Source organism: Lutra lutra, chromosome 8 (assembly GCF_902655055.1).
Source record: "Lutra lutra chromosome 8, mLutLut1.2, whole genome shotgun sequence".
NCBI classification, from domain to species: Eukaryota; Metazoa; Chordata; class Mammalia; order Carnivora; family Mustelidae; genus Lutra; species Lutra lutra.
The window spans coordinates 69,411,331-69,434,639 of record NC_062285.1 but is presented as its reverse complement, the minus strand read 5'-3'; the positions used below and the strand labels follow the sequence as shown (position 1 = coordinate 69,434,639).

Below are 23,309 nucleotides of genomic sequence, written 5' to 3'. Positions count from 1 at the left end.
CCAACTCCAGTTTGTGACATTTTGGCTGTTTAAATTATATTACTTTATTTCTTGCCTATTTATTATACTGAGTCTTAAAATTGTTTTTCTCAAATTTCTGAGTTTGAAACTCAGTTTGAAAGAATAAAATATGCCTTTTGTAGATATAGTATTTTTTTCTTTAAAGAAAAAATTGATTTGTGTCTTGGCATCTACTTAAAAACCTGGGCACCTGTGTGGCTCAGTCATTAAGCGTCTGCCTTCAGCTCAGGTCATGATCCCGGGGTCCTGAGATTGAGCCTGGCATTGGGCTCCCTGCTTGGTGGGGAACCTGCTTCTCCCACTCCCTCTGCTTGTGTTCCTTCTCTTGCTGTCTCTCTCTCTCTCTGTCAAATAAATAAATACAAAAGAAATCTTCAAAAAGAAAAAGAAAAAACCTCCAGGTAAAGGTTTACAAATAACTTATATTAAGACAGAGCAATTTATTCCATATTTTTATTTTATTCACCAAGGATTGTGTGCAATAAACAAACTTACTCATCATCCTTTTCATTTAGAAATATAACTTACTATGATGATTCTAAATTGAAATCAGTTTTATTTTGGCAATCGGCTGGTGATACATTTTTATACTTTGTCACATGAGGGCAAATTTCCTAGTTTATCTTAAGCTAAGGTAAAATCTAGGTCAGTATTTCTTAATGTAGGAAAGTGAGCAAATGAATCACAAACTAATAGTAACACCTGCAAATCTGAAATTTTAAAGGTGTCTAGATGATTCTCATGGACCTTAAATATTGAGAATCACCAAAGGAATTTAATGTTAGTGTTTAGAGATTTAAAGTCTTTTAAACTGTGTCAAAAATATGTGTCCCATGTCTAAATATCTTTAATATTTTCCATTGAATAACAAATATTTATCTAAAGATAACTTAAAAGTTATTTGTTATGTTTTGAATCAATTCAGCATAAGCTATGTTAATTATTGTGAAAAACACAGAAATAGAGAGCACTACCCCATTCCTAAAAATGAAAGAGATGGTAAATAACAAGATGCATTGATATATTTCTAGCGGAATGACAAAAATCAGCAGGGAAATGTTTAGTACTGGTTAAATTCAAGAGAATGAGAAGTCAGTGTGAATTGCATCAGTTATTGGAAACTCCAAGAAGGATGGTGGATTGTGGAGTTAAGTTTTAATTTAGAGGGTCCATAAGAGAATTTGAAGATAAGAATATCTGGAGGGAGCAACTTCAAAAATTGAGGAAAAACCATATAAACAAGTGTATAACCAAGGGAGACCTTCTGGGAAATTCCATCTTGGACCTGAAAATTTCTGACCCGATTATATTATTATTTTTCCTTCTCATGCAAAGAATATATGATCAACAATGAGATAACTGGAACTTTTGGGTAACGGAGGCATTAATTATCTTGATTTTGGTGATGTTTCATATGTATGTATGTATGTATGTCAAACATTAAATTTTCAATGTAAAACATATAGTTTATGATATGCCAGTTTTCCCTTTGTAAAGCTGTTCACTCTAGCCATACTGTGAGGCTTTAGTTTATTCATTTAGTTACTGAGTGCTCATCAGTGCCAAGCAGTGGGAATAAAGTAGAAAAGAAAAATTTGCACTCGTATAACTCACCAAGTGGTAAAGGAAGCACATATGAAGTATAGGTAGTAGGAGGAGTGCTCTAGGAAACACATGTCTGGTCTGGAATTAGGAAGAGGCTCACAGAAGTAGCATTGTGTGGAGAGTGCAGTAAAGCTTTCTGAGGAAACTCATGCCAAAACTGTTTTGAAGAATGTGTCGGAGATAGCTGGTGAAGGACAACCAAGAGGTGAAAGGACATATGGGGCAGCTATACCTGTCTGATGGCTGAGAGATGAGACAAAGCAGGGAGTTTTGTGGAACTGCTGGTAGGTAAGTCGAGTTGAAACAGTGAGTGCAAGTTGGAAAGTTGGAGCAGATGAGGCTATGTGGAAAGTAGGAGACATGTAGAAAGGGAATGATTTGATCACATTTGCACTTTGGAAAGACCATTCTATGTACATCAGGAATTGATTGGGAATCGTTTGGGGTGTATTCTAGATTACCATGAAGGGGACGTGTTAGGAGGCCATTATAGTGAACCAGGAGGTGCTGATGATGCCCTAAGTCAAGGGGGGTTACATTAGGGATGGGTTGAATGGTCAGATCTGACAGATATAAAGAATGATTTACTAATTATAATCTTTGGGGAATGACTGAATTTGGAGGTTGATGGAAAACAAGAATATGGTAGGATATCTAGATTCCCATCTTGTTTTATAGGTGCTGGTGAAAGTAGGCGCGGATGCCAACTGCTGAGGTATAAGATACTGAGGAATGAACAGATTTGAAGGAAAAGCTAGTAAGTTTAGTTTTGGACATGTTAGTTTGAGATTTGTAAATGACAACTGAGCGGAAATTAAGTAGTTAGTTGAGTCTGAAATTTAGGAGAAAGATTTGAAGAAAAATCTGTTTAGGGACAGGGATCTTTCATTGTTAATATTTTTAACTAAAAGTACTTGGCATATGACTGTAGTCAATGACTATTGGTTGGATGAGTGAATAAACATTACATTTTTACTTTGATAAGAAAAGAAATCTTAAGAAAATAATATGACTGGAATTTGTATTTGTCTTAAGTCAAAATTAGATTTTAAACAGGAGTCCTGCAGCTGGCATAAGAATGATCCAGGATTAATTGTGTGAGGAAGAAAAAATTGTGATCTTTGCTCACCCAGGCTTGCATCCTCTTTGTGTTACTGTTGATCTCCTCACTTCCAATACTGCCATGTGTCTACCTGCATTTTCTCTGGAGACTGAGTCATAGTAATCAGATGTAGAGTAGATAAGTGAATGAATGAACAAAATGGTGAAAAAAATAAATAACTAAATTGCTTAAGACCCCAAATCACATAAATTTTAGAATTGGAAGATTGTTAAACCAGTTATTCATATTTCCATATGCTAAACTAAGATACCAACTCTAGGTTGACATTCTGTCTTTGGGTATTTAGTATATAAGATATTATACTGTATTCAACAAGTGGAAAAGATTTTTTTTTAACACAATTAAGGTTGTTTTACTTTTGAGATAGCATTGGTTTTCCAGACACTACAATGCAGTGTTGCACAAAACAGGTCAAGAGCCCTGGACTCATTGAGCTTGGAATAACCATTAACTAAAGAATAACCCAACACAATGTGTAGACATAGCTGTGCTTTGAAGGAGAGGCACATAGTCATAGGAAAGTGAATGTTGGTGAGAGCTATGGTGTAGAAAGCAAAACTGAGCCTTCCTTACACCATTACAACAAATGACAAATGTATTTCAAGATAGATCACTTTGCATTTCAAGATAAATCACACACACACACACACACACACACACATGCACACACACACATGCACACGTACACACAGGATGCCTATTTAATACCAGTTCCCCAAGTAAACAAAGCCTTGGTCCCCTTTGCAGTAAGTTGCTTACTCCTTAATAAAAACAACTTAATCACTGTCCTTTTCATTATTAACATATATGGAAGTGTTGCCCCTTGCAGGTATTATTATTTAAGGAAACATCTTTGGGGAACAATGAGAATAATTAATAAACTAGACTTTTTTCCTCTAAGTATTTGCTATATTATTTTTTATGAAGTCTGGTTCTCCTAATGGTTAGACTCTCTTATAAGCATTACAAGTCAAAATGCTTTTCTTTTCTTTTTTTTTTTTTTAAGATTTTATTTATTTATTTGACAGAGAGAGATCACAAGCAGGCAAAGAGGCAGGCAGGGAGAGAGGAGGAAGCAGGCTCCCTGCTGAGCAAAGAGCCCGATGATGCGGGGCTCGATCCCAGGACCCTGAGATCATGACCTGAGCCGAAGGCAGCGGCTTAACCCACTGAGCCACCCAGGCACCCCCAAAATGCTTTTCTTAATATTCATATTAATCTCTGAGGTTTCTTTTGGTATGATCTAATAAAAAATGTGAAGGAACTCTTTCTGTTTCAGAGATGTTTAAGCCAAGATCTGAACGATAAGTAAAAGTTAACTTGAGAAAAGGGTTGTGGAAAATTTTTGAACAGACTAAGACATTGAAGTTATGATTTAAACTGGACTTGACTTTTTAATAACTGAAAATGTAATAGTTCTAGTATCTGAAAATGATCAGAAAGATATGGATTTGGAAGAGGTATCACCTAGAGATAATCAAGAAATGGAGATTTGACATAGTATATTTGAAAGCAGATGTGGGAAAAAATGTTGATCATATTTTAGAGTTCACCTTATTCAATAAGCAAATTTCATAACAATAAAATTTCTCTTAAATCTAATAGGAAGATCTTGATTATCCCAAAATATTTACACATGCAAATAGAACTATATTTAAATAATGTTTAATTGAATTAGTTTGAAGCATCAGATTTATTCCCAGAACTTTACCTCTGTTTAGGAATTGAAGACACTAGAGAATTTTATACCAAAGAGTTAAAGACCCAGAAAGCTTTCTACCAACCAATATGTATTTTGGGCATAGAGGATTCCATTATCAGAAGAATTAGTGAAACATTCCCGTGTGTGTGTGTGTGTGTGTGTGTATATATGTATATGCACACATATATGTAAACAATATATTTTGTATATAAATTTTATATATAAGTGTAGCTCTTTGCAGGAACTGGCATGACATTTTCATATTTGTGCACAAGAGTAGTGAAATTGTAATAATGTGCTTTTGTTAAAGCTTGTGAAAAATCTAGATTTGTTTCAATATCAATATGAACAGATTAAAAAGTGGTTATAGAATTTTTATATTGCAAAATGGCCCCATTATGGAAACCTTTAAATAGGAAATTGCACACATTAATTTAAAATGGGATTGAATTTACAAAAGATTTGTCAAGGATACTTCCAATTATTTGAAGCGAAATGTACTGTCCAGTGAGTAGGAAGAGTAAGGCCATGCTTGGTTTCTTTATGACTTAGAAGGGAGAGAATGCATCCATCCATCTAGGCACTTAACTGCTTTCAATAGAGACATTTGAGTATGCCTTTGTCCTAAACAAAGGTTCAAATTAACTTTCAGAAAGATGCTAGTAAATGAATCAGACTACTATTTTCTCCTATTGATCAGTTTCTCTTACTAATCAGATTCTCTTATAACCAGTTGCCTGTCTATATCACAACAACAGTGTTAATGCACAACATTTAACTATCATAGAATTTCATATAATTTACATTTCAGAGAAACCTCCTTCCTGTTTTCGTGTTTTATTTTGTTCATAATTTTAAGTAAAACTGTAATTTAATTAAACAAATTCATGATTATCTGTGATAAGGGAAAATGTTCTTCTTACCTGTCAAGCAATATATTGATTGGTAAAGAATTCTATAATCAAACTAGATGTTTTTCACATTTTATTCAGGCACAGTGACTTAATATATTTATTATTATTATTGAAGTATTGTTGACATACAACATTATATTAGATTTCAGTGCTGACCACAAGTGAAGTCACCATTTGTCACTCATACAACATTACTACAATATTATTGACTGTCATTCCTATTCAGCACATTTTGTCTCTTGTGACTTACGTATTTCATAACTGGAAGTTTGTACTTCTTTATCCCCGTCACCTATTTCACCTATCCCACCACACATCTCTCCTCTGGTAACCACTGGTTTATTCTATATATTTGTGAGTCTGTTTATGTTTGTTTGTTTTGTTTTGTTTTTAAGATTCCACGTATAAGTGAAATCAGATGATAGTTGTCTTTCTCTGTCTGATTTATTTCACTTAATGGTTTTTCTTTGTACTGTTCGGCACAGGAGGGAATCAGATTCAATACATGGTTTTTAACTTGACTAATTTAGAAATTGTCAAAGTTCCTGTCTTCCACTAGAAAAATCAGATGATGAACTTAAACAACTGTTCAAATAACTAGTTTCAAACACATTTTTATTGAAGACAAAATGACTTTAGGCCTGAATGGTCATGTTTGCAGCTCTTAAATCACTTAGGTAAAACTCAAAATCCCATTTTATATTTCTTTTCAGTGTATGCTGGGAAATGACTGTTGACTTTTGAAATATCATATAATACTACATCATATGTCAACAACCAAAATATTCCTAGAACTTTTATTAAAATACAGTGCTTTAGAAAAATCCAATTTTTAAGGTGGTGAAATGTAGTGAATAGCTCAGTATCTTCCCCAAATGTGTATAGTTGAAAATATAATCTATCAAGGATGACAGGGCAATTAACTGTGGAAACACAAAAGTGCTAAAATTAAGAACACTCAAGATATAAACAAACGTGAAAGCACAGGAGAAACAGTTTTGTTCAAAACATATTTTTATATAGATTTTCTATATTTTTTAAAAGATAAATGAATGGTTTAGTTGTTATTTGCAGAGTTCCATCTAGCTATTCACAGAAGCTTTTGTTAAAGTCTGTTCTTTCTCATTCTCATTCCCTCTGGTCTGCCCCTTGTTTATTCAATGAAAAATAAGCTCAAGTTCCAAATCTCAAAAATATGCTTCCCTTATTTCTCCCTAAACTTCCACTCTCTATCCTCTCTCAAGCCTTGGAAGAATATTATATATACATACATTTCCTCCAATTTCTAATCCCAGATAATTTTGTTAACCTCCACTAGCCTAATCTCTGCCCTCACATGTCACTTTAATTACTCTTTGAAAGTCAGAAGGACATTTTAGTTAATAGAGCTAATTGCTTCTTTGCAGCCCTGGTCTTTAAAGACCATACTTCACATACCCAATCCTTCCTCCTTGGTTTTCATACAATGCACTTTTGGACTTCTTTCTACCTTTTTGACTTCTCTGTCATTATTTCCTCTTCCTATTGCCTATCAAATTGACAAAGTTAATAAAATTTAATTATGATGCCAAGTGATGTAGTGGGCACTCTCATACACTTTGTGTTTTCAAGAAGAAAAATAATGGTGCTGACAACTTGGCCACTGAATTGGATGACAGTAGGAATTCATGCCCTTCATCAATAATATTTTTGCTGGAAGTATGCTTTAATGCAAAATTATGCCTGTGAAACATTACCTTTTATATTATTTATAATTTTGAAAAATTAGAAATGAAAATCTAGGAAGAAGACAATGATTTATGAATGTGTGGAATTTATTATACTTGATGGAATATTATTTTATCATTAAGAGTATTTGTGAAAGTATAAGATATGAAAACTGTTTAAAATATATAGTGTACAAGGCATAGAAATGACTTTCACACACATAATTATCATTATCATACAAAAATAAATAGATTGAATTAAGAATGGAAATATAGATCAACATGTAAAAATGACTGATGGTAAATACAGTTACATGGTGAGCCTTGAGTAATGTATAGAATTCTTGAATAACTATGTTGCACACATGAAACTAATATATTATGTGTGTCAGCTATACTTCAATAATAAAAAAGAAGTGACATTTGAGGACCTCTAAAATATTAAATAATAAACTATAAACCAGAATCTTCTTCCTGTTCATGTCTACCACTTACTAAATGTATACATTGGCAGTTTATTTAACCTCCCTGAGCCTCAGTTTCCCCATCTGTAATTTAGTGACAATAATACCTTCCTCAGGAAACTGACCAGAGTCAATGAAGTAATTCTTGAGAAATGTTTAGAACAGTCCCTAATATAGTAAGTACTAAATAACTGTTTCTTTTCTTCCAAACTTAGTACAAGAAGCCATAGTCATGATCCTTCCACTTTGTTCTAAAAGTAAGTGAACTCCTAAATCAAATAATTCCTCTAAAAGAATGAGCCATTGAACTACAACCTATGTAATTTAAATAATTTGCTGAACTTTTATCAAACGATGAAACAATCAACAGTGAAATAATTGATTTATATAATTATTTATTAAGTATATTTCCTGGTTATTTTGTTAGCTTGTGGAAAAAAAACTTCAGGATATAGCATAATGCATGCTTAAAAAATAATTGCAGAGTATAAAATGTTACTAAAATACATTTAGTTTAGCTAAAACATATATCACTTTCTTTTTTTTTTTTTTTTAAGATTTTATTTATTTATTTGACAGAGAGAGAGATTACAAGTAAGCAGAGAGGCAGGCAGAGAGAGAGAGGAGGAAGCAGGCTCCCTGCCAAGCAGAGAGCCCGATGCGGGGCTCGATCCCAGGACCCTGGGATCATGACCTGAGCCAAAGGCAGAGGCTTTAACCCACTGAGCCACCCAGGCGCCCCCATATATCACTTTCTTATGCACAAACCATTTTCATTAATGCTCAGTCCTTTTGTAATAATCCTCATTTACAGATGAGAAAATGAAAATTTAAAGAAGTTGGCAGTTGGTGGATGAAAGAATCTAAATTTGAGTCCAGGCTAAATTTTGTAGAAACTTTTTCTGATGAAGATCATAGAAATACACTGAATTTTAGAGATGAAGCTATAATCATATAGAAAGTAAAGTGTAGTTAGAAGTATTAAATTACAAACCTAAGTCAGCATTTGAATAAAGAAAGACAAGATGTGATCTTGCTTACCAGAATTTTCTTTAATTTAATGTAACATAGATTCATACAGTGTCTGTTACATGGGAGAACCTCTTAGATATTCACAATTAGTTAATAATTCTAAAAAGCTTTATAAGACTTTCCTAACTTTGGATTAATATCATTTGAGTAAATATTTTACATGACTGTATTTTTTACTCTTACCAGTGTCATATTCGTCTCCTTTCTGTGATGCCTAGTATAATGGGTAAATAAATGTGATGTATTTTTTTAAGTGAAAATTTAAGGAGCAGGATTTTCAATTAATTGTAATTTTAAAAGTCAGAACACTCAAGAGTGAACAAGTTCTCAGTTTATATTCATTTCTTTTATAAATAAAAACAATAATTTAAAAAAAGATTTATTTTTTTAAATCAGGAAAAAATACAATGTTAATTTTTCAAAGTGGTTCTTAGAAGAATGGTGATCTCTTTCAACACTTTCTTCAAAAAGAAGCTTTGAAGTTTTTCCCATTCAGAAACAAAGCAAACAAGAAAAAATGATAACCATCATGAGAGAACTATTATTTGAGGAAATAACTTGCTGGAGTCCATTGAATTGCAATAAAGTTACGTTATTACATTCTTTCCGTCTCTGGGTTAACAGCGGTTGTGGAAGTTGAAAATCAGGTTTTAAGAGCTTGGTCAGTGTAATTCATTTATTAAAACATTTTTTATCTGTGACTATTAGTTTTTGTTTTCTTTTTTTAACCATTGCTCCAGAGAACATAATTTAATGGCCTTATATTTCCTTTATTTTTTTTCCTTCTACTTCAAAATGATTCCTTAATTCAGAAGCTGTGGAGAAACTGATGGAAGGAATGACCCAGGTCAGAGTAGCGATTTTAGAAGACTGCACTCTTAGTAGATTGGAGTAAACCAAAGTCTATCACTAGGCTTTGAGCAATCTACCAGGAGCTTAATTCAGCTCCAAGTTGAGATCTGATCATTTTAGACCTTCTCTCTTAGCCTTTATGACTCCTCAGTTCATCGTTAAAAGTCCGTCTGTCTTTTTCTGGTTCAGTTATCTGCTTCTAGGAGGAGAACATTATTCCAGTGTCTTCTGCCCTGATAGGTGTTTACAATATATTTGGCTTAATGAAACCTTATTCCTAAAAATAAAACAAAAATAAAACACTATTGCATATTAAATCAAAACTTAATGGTATTCAATTTAATGATCATTTGATCCCATTTGTTTTATATGTTTACCTTTCCAGGTTGCTTTCAGTATTTTGTTTAGCAGTGATTTGTATATATTCAGAAATATTTTCAATTTTAAAACTTAACTTTCCAAATTTTAGTGATTTGGTGTCTACTAACTACTCTTTTAAGAAAAAGATGTTTGAGGGGCACCTGGGTGGCTCAGCAGGTTAAGCCTCTGCCTTCAGCTCAGGTCATGGTCTCAAGGTCCTGGGATTGGGCCCCGCATCCGGCTCTCTGCTCAGCAGGGAGCCTTCTTCCCCTTCTATCTACCTGTCTTTCTGCCTACTTGTGCTCTCTCTTTCTCTCTGTCAAATAAATAAATAAATAAATAAATCTTAAAAAAAAAGATATTTGAAAATAAAAGTTATTTGAGGAAAATGTCTAGTTTCTACTGGTTCAATTTGTATATAATATCACACTTTATATCATACTTTCAGTGTTTGTATTAATGAATATTGGTAAAAGTCTTATTGAAATATGACCTCTCAAGGCTAAAGTACAGTTTTTCTAATATCTGATACCAAGGCCAATTACAGGGATATATAATGACAGGGATATATAATGAAAGAAAAGGTAAATATCTTTCTACATACCAGTCATTCAATTATTATTAATGGAGGACCGACTATGCACAAGGTACTGTAATAAACACAGAGGTAGATGTGTTTGGACGTTTTCTCTTTAATTTAAAATATTTGGACTAAAAGTAATATAATAAATCAGGATCTTTTACTCAAAACAATACTATGCTTTTCACACATTTCATCAAAATCTCTATATCATAATTTTTCTATTGAGATTTTGTACAATAACAGGAGCCAGTTTTAGAAAGGAAGTAATAAGGGAAATTTGTCATGGTAACAAAGATGAGATGTTCTTTACTTGGATTTTCATCCCCTTGGTGCCATTGTAACATTTTCCTGGTTGCTGTTTTTCTTTTGTTTTGTTTTTGCATTGTTTTGCCACAGTAGATAATTTGTGCCTTTTGTTGTCAACTCAGATAGGCCTTGATTTTGAAAGGTTTATAATTGCTTTAGCTTACTCCTTATTCAAAAAAGTTAAATTAAGCAGCATATGGCACTTTATTTATTTATTTATTTTTGTCATCATAAGACGTTTATTAACTGCATGAACAGAACTTGGTACAGTATTTTAAATTGTAATCCTTTAAAATTTTAAGTTTAAATAAAGTTAAGTTGACTTGAAGATATGAATAGCAGTAAATGTAAGCAGTAGAAGAACACCTTGACATTGAATGCAAACCAACAAAGGCACACCTTTTCGGGGGGAGCAAGATAAAGACAGCACTAAGTGGAGACAAACATAGAAACAGGGCAAATTCCACTCTGGAATAAGAAAAGAAAGGCAATAAAATATGTTTAAGTAATCCAGGAATACTACATGCAATGATGTAGACTTCATGAGAGACTCTATAGTGGTTAGGAACCCTACCCTATCACTTACTATTTGTGTTACCTTGGGTTTGTTACTTAATCTCTCAGTGACTCCGTTTCCCCATCTGAAAAATAAGGGTACTAGTGTTTACTGCACAAGGTAGATATGAAGATCAAATGGGCTGATACATGTAGAACAGTGCCTGGTACATAATAAATGTAATATAAACGTTAGCTTTTATCTTAATTATTAGATATAATGGTTTACCTATTGAAATTACTGCATAAGTAATACATGGTTTTGAGCATAAGTTAAATTAAATTAAGTTAAATTTTAGTTATATAAATTTATGATCTGTTTTTTTGATCTGTTATTTTGGCATTTAACTTTATTTTAAGCAACTTCTTATCCAGAAGTAAAGAAATGCCTCAGCATGAGAGGTCCCTCAACATTCTTTTTTTTTTTTTTTCCAAATATATATTTATTCATTTGACAGAGAGAGGGATCACAATTAGGCAGAGAGGCATGTAAGGGCCTGCCCCTCCCCAGGAACTGGCTTGTGGACCCCGGATGTAGGGGCGGGGCAGGCTGGGTGGAGATGTCCAATTGGTGGGGTGCGCGTATATCCACTGGGTGAATTGGGATTCAATTGGCTGCCTGTGTAGGGGCGGGGCTCAACCACCCCTATAAAGGTTGGTCTGTGAGGCTGTCGGAGAGGAAGAAGGAGAGCTGTCGAAAGAAGAAGAGTCCACGGGAGCAGAAGAAGGAGAGTCGTCGGAGAGGGAAGAAGAGCTGTTAAGAGCTGTAGGAGCTGTAACAGCTCTTGTCAGAGCTATAAGCGCTGCCAGTGTCCCTGAGCCGCCAGCGGTCCCAGCGGCCCCAAGATGCCAGCGGTCCCGAGACGCCAGCGGCCTCACCACTACCGAGACACCAGCGGCCCCGCCCACACACCGCGACCCTTGGCAGCGGCGCCTTGGGGAACGGCCTAGACACCAGCAACCTCGCCTCGAACCCTGAGCCGCTGCCTCGCCGGCACTGCGTCATTCCCAGCAGCAGCTTCGTCTGGGAAGAGGCCTCCTCGGTGAGCGGCCCTGCGGGAGCAGCATCATCAGAGAAGAGGCTTCCTCCAGAGCGGCCTCGCTGGAGCAGCCCTGTCCAGGGAGCAGCCCTGTCCGGGGAGCAACCTCATTAGCAGCGGCCTCATCTGGAGCGGTGGCCTCCTCTGGGGAGCAGCCTTGTCAGAGTGACGTCATGAGGAGCAGAGTCTGTGTCATTGGTGTTGTCCTCCTTGTCATCGTCGCTGTCGTCATCGCCTCTTCGTTTTTGGGAGCGGCTTCCTCCAGAGTGGCCTCTTCTTGGGAGTGGCCCTGTCTGGGTAGCGACCTCATCAGCAGCGGCCTTCTTGGGAGTGGCCTCTTCTTGGGAGCAGCCTCATCTATGGAGCAGCCTCGTCCGTCCGGGGCAGCCTTCTTGGGAGTGACCTTGTCGGGATCATTGTAGTCGTCCTTTCGTGAGAGACAGCCCTGACCGGTCAGTTTGATTCTTGATGCTTGGCGCAAAATAAAGCTTTGCTTGACCTTCGCTTTGTATCAGTCTCATTCCTTTGATCACGGACCCTAACAAGGCAGGCAGAGAGAGGGGGAAAGCAGGCTCCCTGCTGGGCATGGAGCTTGACGTGGGCCTTGATCCCAGGACCCTGAGACTACAACCTGAGCTGAAAGCAGAGGCTTAACCCACTGAGCCACCCAGGCACCCTAGGTCCCTCAACCTTCTTGAAAGGAGTATGTAGTCAACTAACATTAATGGAACTTTCTGAGCTGAGGCATTTTCCACAGACATTTAGTATTGTGTTTAATCCTTAAATTATTTTCGAAGGAGGTGAAAAATGGCCCAGAAATGCCATTGGCACATTGCAAACTTCTAACACAACTAAGTCTCAATATGCTGGGTGAAATTTTGTCATGTGAAATTTCATTTTGCCATACTGAGTAAAGGTGTTGTCAAGAAAGTAGTTAAATGTGAAGCAAGTAATGGTTTGTTTTCATATATATTTTGTTCTGGTATTTTACATCTTTAGGGAAGTTGTTCATAAACTAACCTATTTTAGTTGCTAAAAAACTAAGTTTTCCGCATGTTTTTAATACATTTGTGTCTTTTTTCTTTTTATCAATCTGTCTAGAAGTTTACTAATTTTATTAATCTTTCAAAACAAATAATTTTGGTTTTATTTTCTTTTTCTCTGTTTTATTTTCTATTTCATTAGTTTCTGTGTTTAACCTTATTGTGTTTTTTTCTATATTTTACATTTGGTTTAATTGGCCTTTCTTTAGCATCTTAAGGTAAAAGTTTGATCATAAATTTGAGAACTTTCTTTGTTCTTATATAAGACTTTAATGCTATAAATTTCCCTCTAAGAACTGTTTTAGCAGGTTCCCAAATATTTTGGTGGGTTGTGTTTATTTTTACACAATTCAAAATAATTTCACTTTGATCTATGATTTATCTTTGATCTATGGTTTATTTAGAGGGTATTGCTAATGTTTCAAACATTTTTGGAATTTTCCAGATAACTTTCTGATATTCATTTATAGTTCAGTACTATTGTGGTCAGGGAAAATACTTTGTATTGTTTTAATGCTCTTCAATTGAGTCTTGTTTTATGGCCCAGAATATGGTACATTTTGGTAATTTTTCGGTGTGTATCTAAAGGAATATGTAGTCTGCTATTGTTGATCCCAAAGTTTCATATGTTAGGTTAAGTTGTTTGATAATGTTGTTCAAGTCTCCTATATCCTAATGAATTTCTATTATAGGTGGTCCCTGATTTATGATGTTTCAACTTGTGATTTTTTTTTTTTTAATTTTATGGTGGTGCAAAAGCACTAACGTATCCAGTAGAAACCATACTTCAAGGTTTTTTTTTTTTTTTTAAAGATTTTATTTATTTATTTGACAGAGACACAGTGAGAGCGGGAACACAGCAGAGGGAATGGGGGAAGGAGAAGCAGGCTCCCCAGAGAGCAGAGAGTCTGATGCAGGGCTCCATCCCAGGACCCTGGGATCATGACTTGAGCCAAACTTAACAACTGACCCATCCAGGCGCCCTTATACTTCAAGTTTTAAATTTTGATCTCTTCTGGGCTAGTGATATACATTATAATACTTTCTCATGATACTGGTCAGCAGCAGCCACAGCTTCCATTCAGCCATGTGATCATGAGGGTAGACGACTGATACACTTATACAACCACTCTGTACCCATACAACTATTTTTTTTAAGATTTTATTTATTTATTTGACAGACAGAGATCACAAGTAGGCAGAGAGGCAGGCAGAGAGAGAGAGAGAGAGAAGGAAGAAGCAGGCTCCCCATGGAGCAGAGAGCCCGACATGGGGCTCAATCCCAGGACCCTGGGATCATGACCTGAGCCGAAGGCAGAGGCTTTAACCTGAGCCACCCAGGCGCCCCAACAACTATTTTGTTTTTCACTTTCAGTCTGTATTCAACAGTGAGATATTCAAAACTGTATTATAAAATGGGCTCTGTGTTAAATGATTTTGTTCAGCTCTAGGCTAATGTAAATATTTCTAAGCATGTTTAACATAGACTAGGCTAAGCTAGGATATTTAGTAGATTAGGTGTATTAAATGCTTTTTGACTTAGGATAATTTCAACTTACGATGAGTTCATAGGAACTTATCACTATTTTAAGTCAATGAAAATCTGTACTTGTTCTATTAATTGTGGAGAAAAGAGCGTTGAAATCTCTAACTGTAATTGTGGTTTTGTCCATCTCTCCTTTAGATACAGAAATAATCAGAGATGATGTCAAAGGATAAAGTAAAAAGTTGCTAAAGTCAGGGAGAAAGGAAGCAGAGTTCCTAGAAGTTTATATAAAGGAAACAGGAGGGTTATAATAGAAAGATGAAAATAATAGAAAAATAAGCAGATAATTAGAGCTTTCAAAAGAATAATAAGTAAAAGATCACTTAGTGCCAATGGCAAGACATTGATCCAAGAACAAAGTATGGAGAACTTTCCTCTTATTTCCATGAATTAGAGGAATAGTAGGAAGCTTGCCCACTCTTTACCCCTGACTTCTGGTAACCACTAATCTGTTTTCTGTTTCTATGAGTTTTTCCTCTCCTCCTCCTCATCCACCTCCTCCAGGATTCCACGTATAAGTGAGATCATCATATGGTATTGTCTTTCTCTGTCTGAATTATTTCACTTAACATAATGTTCTCAAGTTTCTTTCATGTTGTCACAAGATTTCCTTCTTTTTATGGCTGAATAATATTCCAATGTATATATGGAAACACATTTTCTTTATTGATTCATCCATCAGTGGACACTTAGGTTAATCTGTTTTTATATCTTGGCTATTGTAAATAGTTCTGCAATGAAAATGGAGGTGCATATATCTTTTCAAGTTAGTGTTTTCATTTTTTTTCAGATAAATACCGAGAAATAAAATTGCTGGGTCTTATGCTAGTTATATTTTTATATATAGTTACATTTTATATATATATATATGTATATATATATATATAATTTACATATATTTATATATAGTTATATTTTTTATGTACTTCATACTCTTTTTTATAGCGGGTGCACCAATTTATATTCCCATCAACAGGGGATGAGGGTTTCCTTTTCTCTACATCCTTGCCTTATTATCTCTTGTCTTTTTGATAATAGCTATTCTAACTGGTGTCAGGTGATATTCATTGTGGTTTTGATTTGCACTTCCCTGTTATTAGTGTTGTCGACCACTTTTTCATGTACCTTGTGGCCATCAGTATGTTTTCTTTGTAAACATGTCTATTTATATGCTTGGCCCATTTTCAAATCACATTGTTTGTTTGTTTATTTGTTTTGCTATTGAGTTGTATGAGTTCTTTATATATTTTGGGTATTAGCCCCTTATCAGGTATATGATTTGCAAATATTTTCTCCCATTCAGTAGGTTGCTTTTTCATTTTGTTGATGGTTTTTTTTTTTTTTTTTTTTTTTTTTTTTTTTTTTGGTGTGCAGAAGTTTTTAGTTTGATGTAGTCGCACTTGGTTTCTTTTTACTTCTGTTGTCTAGCATGATTTTGATTTTTGATAGGGAAAATTTTGAACAATCTAAACATCCAAAGATAGAGAAATGCTATGTAATCTATGGCAAATTTTGATTCAGTGGAATCTCAAGCCATTACCAATGAGGTTTATGGAGACTATGGTAACAAGAACATGCCTAACATACAATGGGAAGTGATAAGATTTTCCCCCAAAATATCTTTTTTTCTCTTGCTATTGTGTACTGGCCATCCGTGTTTTGTTATTTTGTGAAGGTAAAATTGGTGAGTCACACTATTAAAAATTATTGTTGCAAGATATGAACCACTTTTTAAAAGGAATTAAGCATAATTTTTTTCTAATTAAAAAAAATTTATTATATACACAATGGGTAAAAGTAAAATGAAACACTATTTACTTATTTTTTCCAGACTTCTTAAGCTATAATTAACAAATAAAAATGATATATTTAAAGTATACAATGTGATGATTTGATTTATACATACATTGTGCAATGACTTCCACAATCAAGTTAACTAAGACATTAATTTCCTCATACAGTTACTTTTGTTTGTGTGTGTGTAGGTGTGGTAAGAACATTTAAGATCAGCTCTCGGGGTGCCTGGGTGGCTCAGTTGGTTAAACGTCTGCCTTCACCTCAGGTCATGATCCCAGGGTCCTGGGAGCAAGCCTGGCACGGGCTTCCTGCTTAGCGGGAAGCCTGCTTCTCCCCATCCCTCTGCTCTTCTATCTGCTTGTGCATGTTCTCATTCTCTCTCAAATAAATAAATAAATAAATATTTAAAAGAATAAGAAGATCGGCTCTCTTAGCAAATTTTCACTATAAAATACAGTATTATGAACTTTAGGCACCATGTTGTTCATTAGCTCCCCAGAACTTACTCATTTTAAAGCTATTTACTTTTTTGTATTGGGCTAATGGTACATTTTCAGCAGAATAGTTTGTGTCATAGAGGGCACAGTAAACCTGCCACACGTGACACTATACAGATGACAAACTAGCTGATGCCTCGTTGCTGGAGGGAAAAAAATAGAAGCAGTGAAGTGAATCATGAGTACATTTAGCCTGAATGAATAGTAAGTGGAGAACACAAGGTGCCAGCGAAGGCAAACAATATTGTTTACTGCAGCTGTAAATTAGGAGACTCAGATACTTTATAAGCAAGAAATGGTTATTCTCTTCTTTCTACTCCAGAGTACAGATTCCAGTTCACTCTGTTTGCCCAAAGCACAGACTTTGGCTGACTTTCATTTGCTTCCCATCTCTGCCACTATTGTTAAACTATATGATGTTGAGCAGGTTAAGTGGCTACTTTGAGCCTTATATCTTCAACTATAATAGAAGGCTCACATAACCACTATAGGGTTGTTATAAAGGTTAAACGATGTGAGGTTCTACTCTTGAGTGTTTAGTACACACAAAATATCCAATGAAAGTTGGATATCCAATAACTAAATATCCAATAACTTTTTTTTTTTTTCAAGATTTTATTTATTTGTCAGAGAGAGAGGAGAGCGAGCGAGCACGGGCAGACAGAATGGCAGGCAGAGGCAGAGGGAGAAGAAGGCTCCCTGCCAAGCAAGGAGCCCGATGTGGGACTCGATCCCAGGACGCTGGGATCATGACCTGAGCCGAAGGCAGCCGCTTAACCAACTGAGCCACCCAGGCGTCCCAATATCCAATAACTTTTGAAGCTATGTTTTAGTTGTGCCATTTTCTGATGTTAAACAAGTATCTTTTCTAGAAATCTGTGTTATTATCCGTTCTCTCAAAATTTAATATTGTAAACATGAACCATTCATTATTCAATGAATTTCTATCATAATATTTTTCCAATTTAGAGCATATAATAAAACAATAATAATTTTCAAATTATTTTAATGATCTTTACATTAATTTGAGAATATGAATTATATGGGCCAATAAAAAATCAGTGTATTACTTAAAATTACTGGTAAATAATAATAGAATAATTGAAAGTTATGACAGTGGAACTGACAAGAAATATTATTTTGTGTTTTGATCATTATGTGGGAACATGAACAATATCAGTTCAGAGGGGGGTTGTGTTTTTTAATATCCACTTTGGAAACAATTAGATTTTAGTTACATTAAACAAATGGAATAGGAAACATAATTTCACGTCTCAACTTTTGGCAGACAATATTTGTTGATCATTTTGTGATATCTTGTTCTAACTGGCAGGTTTCAGACTATCAGAGCCAATGTAAAATAAGCAGTAACAATTTTGGGTGGGAAAATAATTTATTAACCCTGGATATATGTACTATTCATGCACATGACAGGAGGCTCATTGAAATTCTAATATGAATTCCAAGGAAACTTATTTCTATATCTGCCATCATCTTTTAAAAACTGAAGTTAAGGGACGCCTGGGTGGCTCAGTTGGTTGGACGACTGCCTTCAGCTCAGGTCATGATCCTGGAGTCCCAGGATCGAGTCCCACGTCGGGCTCCCGGCTCCGCGGGGAGTCCGCTTCTCTCTCTGACCTTCTCCTCGCTCATGCTCTCTCTCACTGTTTCTCTCTCAAATAAATAAATAAAATCTTAAAAAAAAAAACTGAAGTTAAATATTTGCTCAGATTTTCTTTAGTAACTGCTTTATAAAACTGCTATCAAATGGATATCAGTTACATGTCCTCACCAATCCTTTAGTTCCATCAAAATATAAATGTAATAAAGTTACTACATATATATCCCCATAAAATAAAAGGTTACCTTATAAAGGCAATACTAAGTAGAAAGATGTCTCTTTCACTGTTGGCTGGTTTGATGGTTTACCGAGAAAAGTAGGGTTTATTGAGTGTTCAAACTACTGATCAGTTAAAGTGAGTTACAATTAAATCGAGTTTTGCAATCAGACTCCTTGATATTAAACTTAAAATATTTATAAAACATTTGTTTCCCATTGTTGAATGGAAACCAATTCAGGGATTAAATTCTTGAAAGGAATTCACAAAGAAGAGAGCTCCATACCCATCCTGGTTCTCCTCTGGTTATTTTCCAAACTGTAACACATTAGAATGTTAGAATAGAGTCCAAGTAGAGAACAAAGATCTTGCTGGAAATTGCAAATGAAGTTGGAGTTCTAGGATAGTAACAAATATCTTTGAATGTCTTTTATGATGTACATGCACAGGTAGACGCCAGGCAGCCTGTAAGATGCTGGGAGGCTGAAGAGATGAGGTTTTTAATGCCACACAGTACTATGGAAATACTGGAAATAGAGCCAGTTTGAGTGACAGTGTCTTGGTAAATATCCCAGCCTTTTAGGCAAGACCAGATAGAATATGCCCACCATAAAATTCAAGCTTCAAAATGATCAAGGCAATTTGCTGATAAATCAACTGCCTGCAAAAACATATTCAACACTTTTTAGTGAAAGAAGTTAAACACCAGAGCTTCCACAAAGTATCTTCAACAATATAAGGCAGAGAATAAAGCAAATTGCTAGAAATGTGAATAATCAGGAGAAAGAGTGACCAATGGCAAAGAGATAAAAGTGGTCAATAGAAACAGAAAGAAAGATGATCCAAATATTATTATTACCAGATAAGGATTTCACAATTCCTATGATTAATCAGTTAAATAAATCAGATAATAAAGTGGGCATAATGAATAAAGAAATGGAAAATGTCAACAGAGGTTTGGAATTAATAAAATACTTGAATGGTTATTCTAGAACTGTAAAATAAAATATCTGCAGTTAACAACCTATTGAACAAGGTTCATAGCAAAATGGATATAACAGAAAAGGGAAATAGTAAAGGCAAAGGCAGATCAGTAGAAAGTTTTCAAAATGGAACACAGGAAACACACGAACCATGAATGAGAGACATCAAGAAACTATTCAAAATGTCTATCATACATATTACTGGAGAACCAGAAAAGTAGGAGAAAACTAGGACAATAACACTCTTTGAAGAAATAATGGCCAAGAATTTTCCAGATTTAATGAAAGAGGATAACCCACAAATTCAAATAGTCAGTAAACACTTAGCAAGATAAAGATGAAGGAATCTACACCTTGGCACATTATAATGGTAAAACCTCTGATAGAAATAAGCAATGAGAAAAATCTTAAAAGCAGTAAAAAAATTATATATTGCTTTTGAAGGAGGATTAATAGAGTTACAGTTAACTTTTTTTAATAGCAAATATAGTAGATGGAATACAATAGAGTGAGCTGAAAGAAAACCTGCCATCTAAGAATTTTAGACCCAGTGAAAGTATTTTTCAAATATGAAGGTATGATAACAACCTCTTTGTATGAAGCAAACAAAATCTCTGTTTAATTCACTGTAAGCAGACTTGCAGTAAAAGAAACAGTAAATTTCTTCATACTAAAGCAAAGTAATCTCAGATGAAAACACAAGACTGCACATAGCAATAAAGAGTGTAATAAATATAGACTTAAACTGATTATTTAAAACAAAACAATAGTACTAATTCTTTTATGATTTATATAATGTGAGAATAATATATATGAAAATAATATGTAGAGCTAAGCTTGTGTGAGCATCTTGAATTCTTTGGGAAATGATACAATTATTAATTTAAAGTAGAAATAAAAATTAAAAACAAAAAATTCAATAAAATTGAAAAGAGGTGCAAGGGCCTCATCCAACTCAAATAGGTTTTACTTTTCCTCCTAATAATATTTCCAAAAACTTCAACACTTTCAATTTTGTGGCCATTCCAGAAATAAATTAGGTGAATTCCTAGAATTATTTTTCTGTTCTACTTTGAACCTCAAGACCATATGCATTGAGGAGGCCTCAAGCCTCAGTGCTTTTTAGAGCACTGCAGATTTTAAAACTTAACCTAATGGGCTCCTTTCTTAAAGATTTTATTTATTTATTAGAGAGAGAGACAGAGACAGAGAGAGAGGGAGCGCAAGCAGAGGGGAATGGCAGGCAGAGGGAGCGGGAGAAGCAGACTCCCCCACAGAGCAGGGACTCAGGGATCATGACCAGAGCTGAAGGTAGACACTTAACTGACTGAGCCACGGGTGCCCCTAACCTAATGGGTAAACACTAACCAATGTAAATAACCAATGTAAACACCTTATTAAAGAAATATGTGCTCCATTTAATTTTTTCTTAACAATTTAACAATGTCTAGTATAACTTATTTGTGGGAGGAACTGCGTATTCCCTCAGGTAAGACATTTCTGTTGTTTTGTTTTTGCTTTGTTGCTGCAGTTCTCATAAAAGTACTGATTTAGTACATAACAGATAACATTCTTGCTCTTTATTTATTATTATATCAAGGTGAATGTACTGTTATATAAGTTTGTGTAATCAAATAGTATAGCATAGTATCCTCCATAGACACAAAATTAATACATTTCCCATGGCATAGATTCTATAATCTCTTCATACTTTTATTCTTAAATGTCTTTCACTTATTCTTTTCATTTGGAGTTGAATTTCATTATAAACTTCATTATAATTTCATTATAAAGTTTATAGTGGATAAACAATCTGTTCAACTTCTTTAACTTATTTTTCTTCGCTTGTAAACAATACATTAGTGAAACCATTAGGCAACTCCTCCCTAATAATTTGGAATTTCATTTGCTCTCAAAGCTAGACTGAATCATAGCCTCCCAATGGTGACCATGACCTCATTTCAGGAACCTGTAAATATGTTACCTCATAGTAAAAGGACATTTATATACATGTTTCAGGAAAGGATCTTGGAATTGGGAGACTAACATGGAATATCCAGGTAGAGCCAGTGTAATCACAAGGTTTCTTATAAGATGGGGCCAGAGGAAGAGTTGTTATATACATAGAAGACGTAAGGTTAGAAGCAGATGTCAGAGAGGAGAGAAGAAGCTACACCTTGCTTCTTCTGGAGCTTCAAGCTGGCTTCAAGCTGGAGAAAAGGGTCATGAGCCAAGGAAGTAGATGCCCTCTAGAATTTGGAAAAGATCAGAAAACAGATTCTTCCGTAGAGTCTCTAAAAGGAACACAGAACTGCTAAAACTTGAAGTTAGACTCTGACCTCCAGCACTGAAAGAGAATAAGCTTATGTCATTTAAGTTATTAAGTTTGTGGTGATTTGTTACAGAAGGAATGGGAAACTAATATTCTCTGTACAACTTAAATTACAAAGAATGCCACGGTGGGTCAAAAGACAAGTAAACATAGCTAAAATGGCTCTCAGGTTACAGTATAGTTGGTCATACTTACAGCATAAGAAAGTCAGGAAGACAATAAAAGTGCAGCCAAGTACCACATATGGCAAGGATTTTACTATTCCAATGAGACTAAACTGAAGCTAGAAGATAAGACTTTTGAGAAACATGCTAACTAGATTTGAATCTTGTCTTAATCCTTTTTTTTTTTAAGATTTTATTTATTCATTTGACAGATAGAGATCACAAGCAGGCAGAGAGAGGGGGGAAGCAGGCTCCCTGCTGAGCAGAGAGCCCCATGCAGGGCTCGATCCCAGGACCCTAGGCTCATGACCTGAGCTGAAGGCAGAGGCTTTAACCCACTGAGCCACCCAGGCCCTTGTCTTAATCTTTTAATACCTATACCAGCTTCTCTGAAATCCAGTTTTTATTTCTATCTAATAACTGTTATTAGGCTGGTATTCACTGTTCAACCTTCTTGATTCTATGACTCCTAAACTACCCTCATCCAAAGTAGATTTCTCTATAGGTAAAATATATACTGACTAGAGGATTTGAGTATGTCTTCTTCCCAGCCACTAAATTTATCATTATTGACTATTGCATTTGTAGTATTTTAAATAGAATTGACCTTTAGGTAATTGGCTAATTTGGTTCATGCCTAAGAGACATGAATAGAAAATATTACGTTTTCATGCTTGGGAAGAACAAGACCAAGATATAGCTACAAATATGATGTCATCTACATCAATTTTCTAACAATATGCCACCCCTATGTCACAAACATGTGTTCTTTATAATGTGTAAGAGAAAATGCTTCTCATTTTACAAACATCACCATTCTTCCTCCAGTCAGCTTAATGAAATTTT

General features: G+C 35.0%; 1 pseudogene; it reads right to left on the bottom strand.

The window, feature by feature from the left end:
• Positions 1-12,423: 12,423 nt before the first annotated feature.
• Positions 12,424-23,309, bottom strand: part of LOC125106930 (nucleosome assembly protein 1-like 1) — a 58,803-nt pseudogene continuing 47,917 nt past the window's right edge.